This window comes from Onychomys torridus, chromosome X (assembly GCF_903995425.1).
Source record: "Onychomys torridus chromosome X, mOncTor1.1, whole genome shotgun sequence".
Lineage (NCBI taxonomy): Eukaryota > Metazoa > Chordata > Mammalia > Rodentia > Cricetidae > Onychomys > Onychomys torridus.
Genome location: NC_050466.1, coordinates 56,911,034 through 56,928,224, shown reverse-complemented (window position 1 = coordinate 56,928,224; position 17,191 = coordinate 56,911,034).

Here is a 17,191-nt window from a genome sequence, read left to right as displayed (position 1 = left end):
CTCTCTCTCTCTCTCTCTCTCTCTCTCTCTCTCTCTCTTTCTCCTTCCCTCCCCACTCTGATGTCTCTCTCCTTCCATAAAATCTTAGAATAGTTATCTTTTGGAATCACCATGACAGAAACTCCCCAAAATCCCTTTTCAGGAGTTCTGGGGAGACTTAAGTCATCTTAGCTCAAGCACAGCCCCAGCTCTCAGGAATTTTCCTTTCCCAGCCTCCCCACCACCCACAGCAACACCAGTCACTCTGAACAGGCTTTCTCAGCAGTCAGGCACTCTGCCTATCACCAGGCAAGAAGCCATTCTAGGGAAATAAGATGACAATAGACAGAAGACAAATCCTTCTCTGTACCAACATTTCTGTCAGCCCCATTGTTTTGAGAACAAGGCAACTTGGAGCTATGCATTTTCTGCATATCGGGAAGTCTGAAACCAGGGATCTGGAATTGTTTAGTTTTCCAAGCATGTGAACAAATTTAGAATGATGCTTTTTTTTCTTTTAGTGGGGAGGGAGGCTTCTTGTTTGGGATTTTTCTTGTTTTTTTCCCCCTTGCTAGAAGAAGAGCTAAGGCAAGCTTTCCCCTAGCAACTAACTGAATAAGAACAATCTTTCAATGCAGAAACTACAGGTCCTGGATTTGATATTTGTATTTCTCCACTTAACACATCGTCAAGATCTTTGCCAGGTGTTCTTACACGTCGACTTTCTCTATAGGTTTCACATTAACAAACCTTATCTGAGAATGGGGAACAAGGGACCGGCCACTTGAGCAAAATAAATGTTTGTCTTGGTAAAACAATTTTGTGGGTAACACTAAAGGGAAATATCGTTTGGTTAAAGAAATGCTTTGCCTTTAAGAGGAAGATAATCAAGTAATTGAGTAATTACTCAATTACTCAGGGACTCCTGTCCAAATCTAAATTGGACTAGTGCTTACTGAAGGTACAGTATCTCATACAATATCTCATCTTGTGTTAAATCACTATTTAGTGAACTAACTTGCTCTTAATCATCAACAGAATAAGAAAAATAAAGCCTTAGACTCATACTCTAATTTCCCACTCCATTCTGGCTACTTTGTATGTGTGTGTGTGTGTGTGTGTGTGTGTGTGTGTGTGTGAGAGAGAGAGAGAGAGAGAGAGAGAGAGAGAGAGAGAGAGAGAGAGAGAGAGAGAGGGAGAGGGAGAGGGAGAGGGAGAGCTGGAGATGTTTTATATTGTTTTTCTTTTGTGCAAATAAAATGCTTGTGTGCATACAAGTGGAAATCTAATAGATATAACTAGCATATATTAGCCATTTGACATTTGCTAGTGACTAATGCTATACCTTTTATAATTAGAGCCTTGTTTAAAGAGCCAGCGATAGATTACTAGAATAATGCTTTACAAGGAACAGTTTTGGAGGCACTGAGGCATGCAAAAGTGAACTCACTCATTTTGTTACACAGAACATGTGAGAGCTGAGACCAACATTAACTCCCTTTGATTTTTTTTCTTGCACGCAGTATACTAGCCCAAATCTCCAAATGATGCCTGTGATAGCTAATTTTCTGGTCAACTTGAATGGATCTGAAATCATCTAAGAGACACACTTCTGGGTGTGCTTGAGAGGGTGTGTTGAGAGAACCTTAGCTGAAGAGCGAAGGGAAGTGTCATTCCTTGTAATGGGGTCCCGGACTGCATAAGACAGAGAGCTAGCCTAAGCAGCAGCACTGGTCTCTCTCTGCTTACTGACTGTGGTGCAATGTGACTAGGCACCTGGAGCTATTGCTACTGTACTTTCTCTGCTGTGACAGACTGTACCCTTAGACCATGACAGAAAAAAAAAGCACCAGGCACACACACGGTTCATAGACACACATGCTGGCAGAACACACATACACATAAAATAAAACAAATATCTTTTAAATTTAAAAAGAGAGAGAAAGATGCAGGTAGTTGAGATGCATTGGGTGAAGGCACTTGCTGCTAAACCTTTCCATGCCTGGGACTCACAAAGTGGGATGAGGGAACAATTTTCCCAAGTTGTCCTGTGACCACACACACACACACACACACACACACACACACACACACACACTTCATGTGCATGCACATACACACTGAATAAATGTAATTTTAAAAAAGAGAAGAGGATGTACCTTTAAGTTGGTGGTTGTCAACCTTCCTAATATTGTGACCCTTTAATACAGATCCTCATGTTGTAGTGACCCCCAACCATAAAATCATTTTGTTACTATTCCATAACTGTAATTTTGCTACTGTTATGAATTGCAATATAAATATCTGATATGGAGGATATCTATTATGCAACTATCAAAGGGGTCCTAAACCACAGGTTGTGAACCACTGCTTTGAGCTTTTTTATGGGACCTCCAAAATCTTCTTATTTTGATAGAGGAGATACCCCAAATTCATCCTCATTGTTTCTGATTCTGATTAGAAGCAAAGCTAGATGTCTGTTCCCTTGTTCCGTACCATTCAGTCGGCAAAGGTCCAGTGATCAAACACTGGCCACACACTGCCTTCACAGAGAGAAACCAAGCGACCCCACAAAGGGCACACTCTGGCAGTTCAGAAAACATGTGTTCAAACTTTATGTTCTGCTCTTCAAACTTTCCTGACACTCAGAGTTTAGGCTTTTGACCTGTGTGGGTTTTCTGTTGTTTGTTTCTTTTGCTTTGTTTTTAAATTTCTCTCCAAATTTTTCTTTACCCCACTCAAGTAAAGTGCTCTGTTAAAAATTGGGTCATGCGACAAAGTAAGCATATTTAGCTCCACATGAGTTCAATGTTGTGATTTTCATCTATCTACATGTTTCATGTTGTGCCTCTGGCCTCCTGAAAATAGGTTGGGCAGAAGGCCGCAACCATTTTCAAGACAGGGTTTCTCTGTGTAGCAGTCCTGGCTGGCCAGGAACTCACTTTGTAGACCAGGCTGGCCTTGTACTCAGATCTTCTTGCCTCTGCCTCCCAAGTGCTGGGATTAAAGGCGTGCACCACCCTGGCCCAAAAAATACATTTTAAAAAATGTAAATAGCATTCTTACAAGAGACATTATCTGAGTCATCAAATTCATCATAAACTATTTTCCTCATTAGAACAAAAGTGTTGGTGGGAAAAACAGAAGAAGGAATGTAGTCATACATTAAATTAGCAAAAAGTATACTTAGAGCAATCTGATTAAAAAATCAGGTCACATTGATTTCCAAAGTGGCTGTACAACCTTGCATTCCCACCAGCAGTGGCGCTTCCTTAGAAAATTGGGAATCCATCTCCCCCAAGACCCAGCTATACCACTCTTGGGCATACACCCAAGGAATGTTCAATCATACCACAAGGGCATTTGCTCAGCTATGTTCATATCAGCTTTGTTTGTAATAGCCAGAACCTGGAAACAACCTAGATGCCCTTCAACTGAAGAATGGATAAAGAAAATATGGTACATATACACAATGGAGTACTACTCAGCAGAGAAAAACAATGACATCATGAGGTTTGCAGGCAAATGGATGGATCTAGAAAAAATCATCCTGAGTGAGGTAACCCAGACTCAGAAGGACAAACATGGTATGTACTCACTCACAGGAGGATACTAGATGTAAAACAAAGATGACTAGACTGCTACACAACTCCAGGGAGGCTACCTAGAAAACGGGACCCTAGGAAAGACACAGGGATTGCCCAATGACAGAGAAAGGGATGAGATCTACATGAACAACCTGGACAACAGTGGGAGTAATGAAGGGCAAGATTTGAGGGAAAGAAAGCTTAGGGGAGCAGGAGATCCCAGCTGGATCAAGAACAGAAAGGGAGAACAAGGAATAACAGACCATGATAAATGAAGACCACATGAGACCAGGAAGAAGTAAAGTGCTAGAGAGGTACCCAGAAATCCAAAAAGATACATCCATTGTAGACTATTGGCAATGGTGGAGAGAAAGCCTGATCTGACCTAGTCTGGTGATCAAAAGGCCAAACACTCTAACAGTCATACTGGAATTCTCATCCAATAAATGATGGAAGTAGATGCAGAGATCCTCAGCCAGGCCCCAGGTGGAGCTCCAGGAGTCCAATTGTTGAGAAAGAGGAGCAACTTTAAGAGTGTGAATTGTTGAGACCAAGAATGGAAAAAGCACAGGGACAAATAGCCAAACAAATGGAAGCACATGAATTATGAACCAAAGGCTGTGGAGCCCCCAGCTGGATCAGGCCCTCTGGATAAGTGAGACAATTGAATAGCTTGAACTGTTTGGGGAGGCACCCAGGTAGTGGGACCAGGACCTGTCCTTAGTGCATGAGCTGGCTGTTTGGAACCTTGGGCTTACACAGGGACACATGCTCAGCCTGGAAGGAGGTGACAGGACCTGCCTGTACTGAATCCACCAGGTTGAAATGAATCCCCAGGGGAGTCTTGCCCTGGAGGAGATGGCAATGGAGGGGAGGGGTTGGGGGAAGGATGGGGGTGGGTGCGGGAGGGGGAGGACAGGGGAACCCATGGCTGACATGTAAAATTAAAACGCAAATATAATAAAAAAAAATCAGGTCACATTTTCAAAGAGAAGATCAACCTGAATTCTGCTTGTGAAACTGGTTCTGTGTACATTTAACATAATAAATCCAATAATCTACAGTGTACTTCTTGGTTCTTATCAGTGAAGACTTAGATGGTATCTTAACATTACTACAGGGTCCTTTCATTATTTGATTTACACATCAGAGTTATGAAAAATGGTAGAACCCTTAGTTGTGATGAATACCAATCAGCCTAGAATATTGAGCCAGAGGTGACTCAGGCACACTCAGATCTCTGTCAACCTAAGTAAGTTACTTGTGGGGAAACTCAAATGGCTGATTTTTCTGTGTACAAGTTCATTGATTTAAACACATCTGTTATTCTTTGATGTAGCTGACCATTGATTACATCATTGTGATAAAAGCAGTCAAATCTAATTTTAAACGACATTAAAGATACTTAAACAAAAAAATCTCTTTGGCTATTGAGAAACATGATAAGTGGCAACCTCATTTTTAACATCCCAGCAAGTGGGCATGAAACAGTAATTTAGTATAGTAATCATGACTATAGCAATATATGATTTTTCTATTTGCAAAAGACAAACATCAAAAGGAAGATGCTCATGAGTGTTCTAGAACAAGATAGAAAAATGTTCTCATTATTGTGTGTTGTCCTAAGGGGCTGTCAGAGGATTAATTGGTGCTGGCCTCCACCATTTTTATGCCATTGTATCTGTAGTGAAATATGTTGATGACTAATGAAGAATTGGGGGTATCCACTTGGGCGGTCTGGCAAGAATTCTGTTTAAAATAAATATGAGCTCTCTCAAGATATCTGCCATGAGGAATGTTCTTTTTAAAGTTCGTTGTTTGTTTAATTTAATGAGGCGGAGATAAAAACTGAGGAGTAGGTTCTATAAAGAGAAAGTACAAATATTAAGACTGGCAAATGGAAAAAGAAAGACAGGGAATGGACTGAGAAGCTAAGTTCAATTTTCAAAGTGTCTTGGCAAAGGTCTCATTAAAAAGGATGAATGTTCACTGGACTACAATACCTTAGTTTAACTAAGACTCAACAGGAAAAGAGTTAGTATATCCTTATTATCTTTCAAACACAATTTTTCTATTTTTCAATGTTTTTCTATTCTTCTTTATAGTAAAGTGCTATCTGATTGTGTATGTGTATATGATTTGTACATGTGTATATAGCTCATATATGCATTCATTTTGAAGTGTAAAGTACTAAAAAGAATATATAAATAGGGCTGGGGAGATGGCTCTGTGCTCTGTTAGGTAAACAGTTTGATGCACAAATATGAGGGCATGAGTTTGATCTGCAACATCCACATAAAGAAAGGCTGGGCAATAGGGTGGGTGACTGTAATGCTATTACTGGAGAGGTGGAGATGGGAGGACCCCTGGGACTTGATAGCCAAACAACCTACTGGCAAGCTCTTAATTCAATGAAAGACCTTGTCTTAAAACTTAATATGGAAAGCAACTGAAGAAGACAACAGACACCTGCCTCTGGACTCCATATGTACGGACACACACACACACACACACACACACACACACACACACACACATACAGATGAATATATAACAATTAAAAAACCCTATCATTGGTAACCAATGAGTTCTGTTTAAAGAAGTCTTATTAAAGAGTGTTGTTTTCATTATTACTATAAAAACTCCAAACTTTTCTATTGGAAGATTCAAATGAATTTAATTACTCAATTATCTCAATTATCTTACTGACAAGATTTGGAAATTCTAGTCTAGAAAAGTCATGGAAGGACCTAACTCTCACATTTGCAATTAGTGTAAGAAATCAGACTTCTGACTCATAGTACAGCTCACAACGAGTAAAGAGTTCAGGTGAAAGCAATAAATGATAAACAATATTTGCCATTGGCCCTAAATGAGCTGCCACTGAATATTGGCTTCCTTGCAGAATGAGACTTCAGCAGTGAAGAGGGTTCATGCACATTCAATTCTGTAGCAGTCTAATTATTGAGAGCAATTATAGACTTATCCCCCAGAGGTTCTGACATCACTACCTTAATTTCCAGCGGTTCTTTACTTTTGCTAGTCAAATGAAAGTTTTAATTATAGTCAAGTTGCTCTTCATACCAAAGATGGTACTGCTGGCTGACCTTCAGCAGGAAAGTGCTTTCAATTATTATTCTGGGGCACAGTGAGTGTTTACTCACACTGACTCAAACATTCAATACACACAAATGCTGAGTTTCTCTAGACAAAGGTGGGCTGAGATTACAACTATGGAATCAAACAGAATTCACAAGCTGATGTCCAACATATAATCTTGCTTTTAGCTGCATTAAGCACTAAACTGTCTGTCATATCATATTACAAGTGGAATACAGATAGTTTACCCTATGAAAAGTAGGTCTGTACCATAAAGGATATGAGGGATATTGAATTAGGAAACCAAATCTATGCTGCATATGATTAGCATCTTATTTTGCTGGCTCGAATACTTCTATATTTACAGAGAAGTTGCAAGTAATCCTTGGTGCTTCATTCCTCTCTTACCCAAACTTCGCCATTGTTAGCATCTTACAGCAGTGGGGTGCATTTGCCACAACAGAGAAACTAGCAATGGTAGATGATTATTAACAAATCTCAAGAATTTATTCCAATTCCTCACTGTTTCTCTGAGATTTCCTCCTTTGGTAGCAGAATTGTTAGGATGTGGTCATCATAGTCTCCTCTGATCTGTGACAGGTTTTTGTTGATGATCGTCTTTCTGTCTTGGTTTTCAGAATTGTGGTCAGTATTTTAATTTAGACTTGTCTAACACTTGCCACCTTCTCCTCCTCCTTCATCTTCTCTTCTTTCTTTGTATATAAGTGTCCACGTGTGTGTGTGTGTGTGTGTGTGTGTGTGTGTGTGTGTGTGTGTGTGTATGCACGGGAGCATTTGGAGACCAGCAATTGACATCAGGATGTCTTCTTCAATTGTTCTTCACTTTATTTTTTGAGACAGCACCTCTCACTGAATGTGGAGCTCATCAACTTGGCTGAACTGGCTGGTCAGTGAGTCCCAGATGTCTCTACGTCTCCAGTGCTGAAGCTATAGGTGTATATGGGTTTGCCTGGTTCTTTGCTTGGTTGCTTAGGGGCTTATGCTTAACATTCCATGCACCTTACCAGTGGAGCCATCTCCCATTTCTTCAGGAGACAGGTGTTTGAAAGAGAGGACCAGACAGACTTACCTGTGAAAACATATCAAAGGGTGCCTAACTTCTCTCCCTGGTAATGGTGCCTTTCATTATTTAGTTAAAGAGGTATATCCTAAGTTTCTTTACCACAGTTTTATTATTTTCCCATTCAATTTCCATAGTTAATTTTTTGGAGGTGAGATACTAAATCCAGTTCACTGGAGTGTGTATCAAGGGAATTAATCTTTCCATCCTAAGTGGAGAGCATTTTCATACATTATTTGTCTGCTCAGAGAGAAGACATTTCAGGGTGAGAAAAGAGAAGTCTTGTCTACTTTGGCATTTCTATAATCAAAAGGAAACAACATTTTACTATTCATGAACATTGGCTTAGTTTTTACCTAGGCAATATCATTTATTAGAATGCTGATTTTCATTAAATTGAGAAAAATTCTCTTGGTATTTTGGTTGCTTTTTTACATCATCTACTTGCACTTTTGGGGAATGGCAATTAATATTGTGTCAATAGAAATGTGAAGTCCTCAGAAGGAATTTGGAAGGGGTGAACAGCAGTCACCATTTTATAGTATTTTCATCATAGAAATCAAATAGGTGTGAAACCAACCCCAATTGCACAGAAAAGGTAAAATACAATGAAATGATTTAGGTTGTGATGTGTTTTGAGTGTTTATTACGTTCATTTTCCATATAACATATCTGAGTTTTGTTTGTTTTTGTTTGTTTGTTTGTTTTGAAATAAGTCTCAGTGAGCCCAGACTGGCCTGAGCCCTCTATTGAGTCTGAGAATGACCTTGAATTTCTTATCTTCTTTAGCCCTGGGATAAGAGACAGGCAGCACCAGTATGCACCGCTTATGTGGTGCTAGGGACTGAACCCAAGGCTTTGTGTGTGCTAAGCAACCACTCTGCCAACTGAGCTTCACCCCCAATCACCATATAATGCAATTCATTGTAAGCATACATAACTTAAGTTCTAACCATGACTTATCTTTAATAACTAGCTCTTCTATTTCTAAAACCTTCTCAGTGGTTCTTGCCACTAACATGATTATTAGAAAACATCTTGATTCACATAAAACAATTAACAGTAGCTGTGACTGGAAAATGTTTTGGAGGTTAGAACTTGTCCTTTTTCCTGTAGTCTATTCTATACTGGTAGATTAATTTTAAATAAAAAACCATGAATTATTCTTATCATGACAATTTTGAGGTTTAAAATGACTTATACTAACAATAGCATGAGGGGAAGAGATATTAAAATGTATATTTGTTTTTGCATTTATTAGAAGCTAAACAAGAGACTAATAAAAAGTTTTACCCAGGGAAAGCAAGGAATGCCAATAAATGAGAAATCCATGGCACTTTGCTTTTCAAGATGTTGCTAAGCAAAATGCATTCTGCTCAGCTTGAAGTGTCTCAATCATTGGAGCAGTAAGTTTGGCTCAATAGAAAGAATTGATTCATGAAGAGTTGATTTGTAAGAGTTGATCCTGAAGGTATGGTTTAGACGTGTTTGTGGGATAAAGAAATAGAATGGTCTGAGATGCAGGAAATGGTGATGTGAGGCTGGGGATAGTGTAGTAATTGGTGGTCTGCTTATGTGGAATCAGAAGACGTCTGTGCAGGAAATGGGACTGCTATGACATGAGGGTGACGTTTTCAGTCCTCTGCCCTCCAAAGGTCACTTGCCATGGGAAATGAAACACTGGTGTTAGCTGGTTTGAGATATACACAAAGTAACCTCCACGTTCTTGAAACACAACATCAACCTTTGGCACTGGAGAGAGCACACACCAAGGCCAGGCTAATGGGTGCATATGGCTTAACTACCTGATCCCTAAACTGGGTGAAAGGAAGCTCGTGACTAAAAGTGAGTACAGCTGAGGCATTCGCTTGAGACCCCCTTGCTGACAGAGCCATTCACATGTACTTTCAAAATTGAAAGTACTTTGAAAAGTTCAGGGCTGGGGCATAGCTTAAGAGTAGAGCACACGTACCAATACTGAAGCTTCACTTTCAGTCTCTTGCACTGCAAGAACAAAACAAGTGGCTATTTCTGAAACAGGGACCAGAGAAGAAGGCTTCTGCTCTGTCTTGGAAAATCAATTGTGCCTTATATTCTCTGTAATAATTATTATTACATATTAGAGATGTGGAGAATAAGTCTCATCAAAATAGCTGGCTTTTTCCTGGTTTCCATAATAAATCCTTAATCAAAAATGTCTTTAAACTGAGCTGGGTGTGGGGAGGTGACTCATTGTCAAGATCCGTAGCTGTGTTAGCCCTGGCCCCAGGATGTAGATAATATAAGGCACACTTGTCATGAGCAAACACCAGTGCTTGGGTGAAGACATTTTTTTCAGGGAGAAAATGGAACAGGGCTAGCTATCCTTGAAGCTTTCAACCTTTGTATTCCCCTCCTACCTTTGGGCTGGGAAAGTGTGCTTGACCAGGAGAACAGGTGGTGTTTGCTTAAGGCTTACTGAGATGTTTACACTTGACAGAAGCCAAGCTTGCAGTTCTGAAGGAACTTCTTGATTCTCCAAAACAAGGGCCTTCTTCCTGTGTTTTAGCGGCAGAAATGGCCTAGCTGTAGGCTGCATCCAACTGTTTAAGTGCTGTTTGCGTTTTCATCACAAAGCAAAAACCCTTATCTAGCAGGGACCTGAAAGCCTCTGCTTCTGTCTACCCTTATCAGTGCAGGCCCTTGGGGTAGTCATGACATGCAAATTCCCTACCAGATCATGGAAGCTGAGTATGATTTGTGGTTATGGAAATAAATGATAAAGATCTAGAGTGAGCTGAATGGGAATGTGATTTACACACACACACACACACACACACACACACACACACACATCTGCATTTTGGTTTTGATGTTTTTGGTTTCTTTTTGGTCCCCCTCTCTATCTCTGTCTCTCTGTCTCTGTCTGTCTGTCTGTCTTTTGAGACAAGATCTAGCTAGCTAACCAGACTAAACTAGTCTTGAACTCCCTATTTTAGCTCAAGCTGGCCATAAACTTGGCAGTCATCATCCTCCTGCCGCCCAAGTGCTGGGATTATTACTCTGCCGTGGTTCAAACAAATTGATGGTCTCAATCACTTCCTCTATTGAAACATTCTGTCTTGCAGGGAAGCTTCTTAAACCAGAAGACAAACAATTCCAAATAGCTTAAGGAAGTCCCAGAAACTGACCAGATTCACTAGGCCCCTCCCTCTCAAGAGTAAACAATAAAGACCTCAGAGAGTCACTCCCATACAAACCAAGCTGCACAGAAGACTCAAGCAGACCAGCTGCCTAGAAGAGAGACCAACTGAACCACGTGGAAAGGACACTCTTCAATCTATTGAGCTTCCTGGAGGCTGCACAGTGTACTCCAGGTTCCCAGCTCTTGTGAGCTGTTACTGGTGCTGGGGTGGGCTTTGGTGACAATAAAACTCATTGGTTCACCAAGTTGGACTGCGGTGGTATCTGTACTTTTGTCTATTGTGGGCTCTCTATCTGGAGTGAGTAGGTACATTTGTAGCTTGTCCCCAGGAAAAGTCTTGTTGCACAAAAGATAGAAATTCACCTTTAAGGGGAACATCACAGAAATTCTTGATTCCCACAAGAATCTTTAATAAATGCAAAACTATCTGTTAAATTTTAAAAGAAGGACAGACTTGAATCTCAGATCTCCTTACACGGTTACAAAGGGGCAAATGGTGGGCTTGAAATGAAGAGCTCTTGTGGAAGCCACTTAAACAAGTAAGCAAATTTATCACCAGTAAATAGGACAAGCTGATATCCTATGCCTCCTGGTGTGAGGTATGAAGGAGAACACATCTCCCTTACTGTGCTTCCTACCCACAATTACCTCACTTTGGTTATAAAAACATATTGGCAAATCCAAAGTGGTAGGACTTCTAACAGCCATTTGATTCAGATTTAAAGAAAAGAAAACCCCAAATGTCTTTAAAAAACAAACAACAGCTAAGAGATTATTGCAGATTAAGATGCTATAATGATTAAACGCAGGACATGATTCCATACTGGATCTTGGATGAGGAGGAAGAAAAGTGTTATGGACAATAGAAGTGGCCAAGTTGAAAGATGGACTTTACATCAGATATTCATATCATTGTCCTGGTGTTACAAACCCCTGCATTCGATCATTGCACTGCAGTTTGTGAGAGAATGTCCTTAGCACGACATAGACTATGATGCTGTAAAGGAATTCAAGTGAAAAAGAGGAGAGAAAAAAACGTGATAAAAGATATGAAAATGTTTGTCATCAGCAATTGGGTTGAAGGGTGCAGTGCATTCTTTTGACTATTCTTAGAAATTTTCAATTAAAAAAATATTTGTATGTGCATGTATGTTTGCCTGCATATATAGCAGAGAAATTGATGGCACAAGAACAGATAAATTAGAGACTAGCATGTGATGAGAGAAGATATGAATTAAGAAAGTAGGGTTCTATCAAAAGCCAACAAGAGGCCAAACAAGTGGAGAAATGACAGTGTTTATTTGAGAATGAAGAAGGTTGCAGTTGAAGGCTGTACACTGAGCATCTGTGACATACTTATTTCTGTCAGTGCTCTCTCAGCAGCCCCATGCATGTGTTATGGCCACCTTTCCTATGCTTCGCAGAGGAGAAACGTCAGTCTTGTGGAAGCAGTGATGTTCACACAAAGAAGATGACAAGGAATAAGCAAGAAGTTTAGAGGTGGTATTCTAGGAAAGTCTGTCATTTTATCTTCTAGTAGTTGAAAGCTTGGCAGAAAATTGGAAAATAGGTGACTGGATTCTGGACTAGGGTATGAAGTGGACAGAGTTGGTTCAAATTCAGTGTGAAGTGACTGATTAGGAATCTAAGCCAGATGGAAGAGAAAAAGAAATGAAGCTCTGAGGAGGGTAAAGGCTGCGAAATGGGAGTCCTAAAAAATGTGGCTGTGACTCACACTATAAACATTTACATCACAGATCAGCATGTATATACAACACACACACACACACACAGAGAGAGAGACAGAGAGACAGAGAGAGAGACAGAGAGAGAGACAGAGACAGACAGAGAAACAGAGACAGAGACAGAGACACAGAGACAGAGACAGAGACAGAGAGGCACATCTACTCTCTCATACATAAATAATTCAGAGAAATTTGATTCAATAATTCCTAAGGTTCCTAGGAGTAGAATCTGGTAAGTCCTGTTCTATTTCTTTGTAGTGATTTGTTTCTGTTGTGTGTTTTATTTTATACCTTGTTTTTAATGCTGATAAGAATAAACTCAATTTGACTTCCTGTGGCCAGGCCTGACATTTGAAAAACATGCTTTGGCGTGTAGTCTAAAACCTGTAGCACAGGAGTCAGGGACTTGTTAAAATGGCAGCTTCCCTCAGCTAGGTGTGGGCCCCTCACATTTCTGCTTCACCTGGTCCTGTGACTTAGAGCACTAATTCACCCTCACACCCTAGTGGCTCTTACCTGGACACACCTGTGATGTTAGGAATGGCAGCAAGTCATAACTGGCCTTGGCCAAGTAATATGCCTAAGAAATTCTAGATGTACAATGATGGTGGTGTTCTTAGGTGTCAGCTTCCAGGAGAGAGGGAAAAGATAAATTCCAGCTGTCAAAAATTTATTTGTGTCTGTGTGTGTTTGGGAAGGGGTACCCACAGATGCCAGAGTGGGGCATTGGATCCCTTGGAGCTGAACTGTCAAGCAGTTGTGAGCTTCTCTACATGGGTGCCGGGAACCAAATTGCAACTCTATGAAAGAACAGCAAGGGCTGTTTACTGATCAGTCACTTCTACAGTCCCCTGTGTGCATTTTTGAAGACAAGGTCTCATTAGGTAGCCCAGGCTGACCATAAACTCCCCATCCTTCTGTGAGGCACATGGTTCCTAATGTCTAGGTTATATTCCTTTGACCTTGCATTTTTCCAATCTGAAGAATTATTCACTGAAACACGGGCTGCAGACCTAAACTGACTTGCTTTTTGATCACCATATCTTTACTGGGAAACTTCGTGGTCTGCTTCAGAAAAGGTTCAGAACAGTAGTTGCCTTTGTTGATTCTGTGTGGCTTCGGTCTTGTTTCATTTTTCATACTGGGTCTTTCTATATAGCAGAGCTGGGCTTTGAATTCAAAGTCTTCCTGCCTCCTCCCAAAACTGTGCCCATTCTTGATATATGTATGGGTTCTTGCAAGACAGTTATAACGGAGAACCCATAGAAAATCAATGAAACTCTAGAGGAATACTTGAGGCACACACATGTGGCTTAAAGCACTTATGTTTATGCACACAAATTCACAAAGTTCTCACCTTTGAATTCAACAACACTTGTTGAGATCACATGTTCAGGTTAGGTATTACAGCTATTCCTCCACAAACTAGAGTTCACATTTTTTACTTTCCTTCATTTATTCTAGTTTAAGTTGGCCTTAATTTAGGTAAGCCTGGGCTCTTCACCATTTTTCTTCACCCGATCCTGCATCAGAAACCTTGTAACTCACTCTCACTTTTAAGGAAACCTTACTTGGAAATGTTTATTTATGAAAGCATGCATATACTTATCTCCCAGATGATATTTTCCCATCTTTGGTGATATTTGAATTTACTATAATAGTACAATTGTCTTCTATGACACCTGTGTCATTCATGTCTGTAGTCATAGGCAACAGAAAATCTTTGACATTCCTTCAATTCCTTCCCTTTGTCTCCACTAAATGACAGTTCCTACAAGTTTGTCTATATTAGCTCTTAAATAATGGAGTCATCTGTCAACTAAAGTGGGCTATGGTTTAGATGTGAAATGGTTCACACAAGTTTGTGCTTGGACATTTTCTTCCCAGCTGATAACTCTGTTTTAGGAAGTTATATGGCCTGTAGGAGGTACAGTAGAGCTGGAGGAAGTAGTATACTGAGGTCCAAGCTTTGAAAATTATAGTTGGGGCCTTCATATAATCCAATTCATTTGCTTCCAGATTCTGCCAAGATATAGCAAGCAGTAGCTTCACACTCCTGCCACCAAAGTCCTTCACTTTCATGCCTCCCCTACCATGATGGACAGTCTCCCTTTAAACCATGAGCTAAAATAAGCCTTTCCTCTCTCAAGTGATTTTAATTGAGTATTTCATCACATAATGGGGAAAGTAACTAATACAATGTGAAAAAAACTCTCAATTTCTGCCTGTCCTTCCACAGACCCACTTATCGAATCTTAACTAGCTCCCAATATTGATCTTAACTAGCTACTTCAACAATCACAATGTGATGACTTGACTCACCTATTAGGATTTATAGTGGGTTGAATAGCAGCCCCCACCAAATGTCCCAAATCCCTGGAAGTCGTGGATGTGAAATTATTGGAACAGGGGGTTTGCAGATTTAGTTAAGTATTTGGAGATGAGATCATTCTGCAAGACCCAGGCGGACCCTCAATCCAATAGAGTCCCATATAAGAAATGGGAGAAGGCAAAGAAAACGGAAAAGACAGATATAAGTGTTGAAGATGTGCAGTGATAGTTAAAGAATGACCAGAACCATCTGGAACTGAAAGACGAAATGAAACCTTCTCCCTTAGAGCCTTTGAATGGAGTGTGGCACAGCCATACCTTAATGGCAAGCTTTTTTTGCCTCCAGGACTGACTGGAAGAATGGACATTTCCATTGTTGTCTTCATTTGATGTTTTGTTTTATTTTGTTTTTTGAGACTGGTTCCTTGTCCTACAGGGTGGACTTGAACTTGCTGTGTAGCTGAGGATAATCTTGAACTTTGGAACCTCCTGATTCTATCTCCAACCTGCTGGAATTACACGTGAGCACCATCACACCTGGCCTATGCCATCTTGGGGGATCAAAGGCAGAGCTTTGTGCATGCTAGATGAGTACTCTACTTCCAACCTCATTTCTGTGGTTTTAGCAATTTGTTGTAGCAGATTCAGGAGCCTGATGCATGATTGAAGACTAGCTTTTGGAGACCTAATAGACAGCAAATCTTAGAGACTCCCCACCACCACCCACACACACAAAATGATGCAATCTTAAACATTCAAAACTATTGCTTTTCTGTTCATATCAGTCTAAAATTGGTAACAAATGGACACAGAAAAATGCTTAGAATTTAGAGATACTCCAAGCTCGCACAGCCACTAAGAAATTCCAATGAAAGTAAAATTTATTACCTTCTTGTGCCAGCTTACTGTAACAAGGTGATCTTAATCGGCTTTTGGGATGACAAGTATGGACTGTTTCTTCTTGCCCAACCTTCCTTATGCCTACATAGCAGACAGAGAGCTACAAGCTGCTTCATGAGGACTCTGAATTCACCTCTGATATCTCCCAATTGCCTAAGGGTGATTTTCAAACTCCTTTGCCAGGTGTTGTCGATGTTCGCAATCCAGTTCCAATTCGTCTCCTAGCCCAGCATCTTACTGAACAAAACAGGAGCTGAGGAAATATTTGAATGTTCATGCGCATGACTTACATTTCAGAGGACTGACTTCACTCACATAGGGTCTGCCTCTTACATTGGCCCAGTACCAAACTCAGGATCTCTTTGTGTTCTCAACAGCTAGTAGAGTCAAGCACACAGTGGGTGCTCAATAAACATTTGTGAAGAAAAGAATGACTCTTTCTGACCTCCAAGCAAGCCAGTATTTTAAATAGAAGCAAACACATGGCATCTGACATTTTACATATACATATACGTGTGTGTGTGTGTGTGTGTGTGTGTTTGTATCTTATGAAACAGTTTTGTTTCTAAATTGAGAAAACACTATCAGAAAGACTGTGTAGGCAAAGATATCAGCCACTTACAGAGCTGAATGTGGTAATGAGGAAAAGCATAATTTCCTGTGGTTTGACATGAATGTGGCAGGAATAGTTCCTGCTGCTTTGAATAGATTATGAACAGAACTTGACCCTCTCCATTGATACTTGAAGCTGTGGAATCTTACTAAATAAATATGGCCCTATCCCTTAGCCAATCAGGTACTGTACTTACAGAGAACTTTGAGCACCCATGAGCTTGCTAAATTCCCTGAGAGTTTTTCAAAATTTGAACCTTTCTTTCTTTCTTTCTTTCTTTCTTTCTTTCTTTCTTTCTTTCTTTCTTTCTTTCTTTCTTTCTTTCTTTCTAAGAGTCTTGCTATGCAGCCTTTGCTTGTCTGGAACTTGATGTATATAGACCAGGCTGGCCTGAACTCTGTGCTAGTCTTTCTAGTTCTAGCTCCAGAGTTGTAAGCATGTACTATACTACCTTTCCTGGTTTTCAGTGAACATTTCTGTTTCCCACAGTCTTACAGTCAAGTTTGAGATGTGAGGTTAACAGAGGAAGGATTTAGCAATAAGAAGTATTTGTCTGGGAAATTCAACAGTGTGTGTGTGTGTGTGTGTGTGTGTGTGTGTGTGTGTGTGTGCTGTATGGGGGGTGGATTGAGTGTCCTCATTGATTTTGGCCTGTGCAGACACCAGTAATTG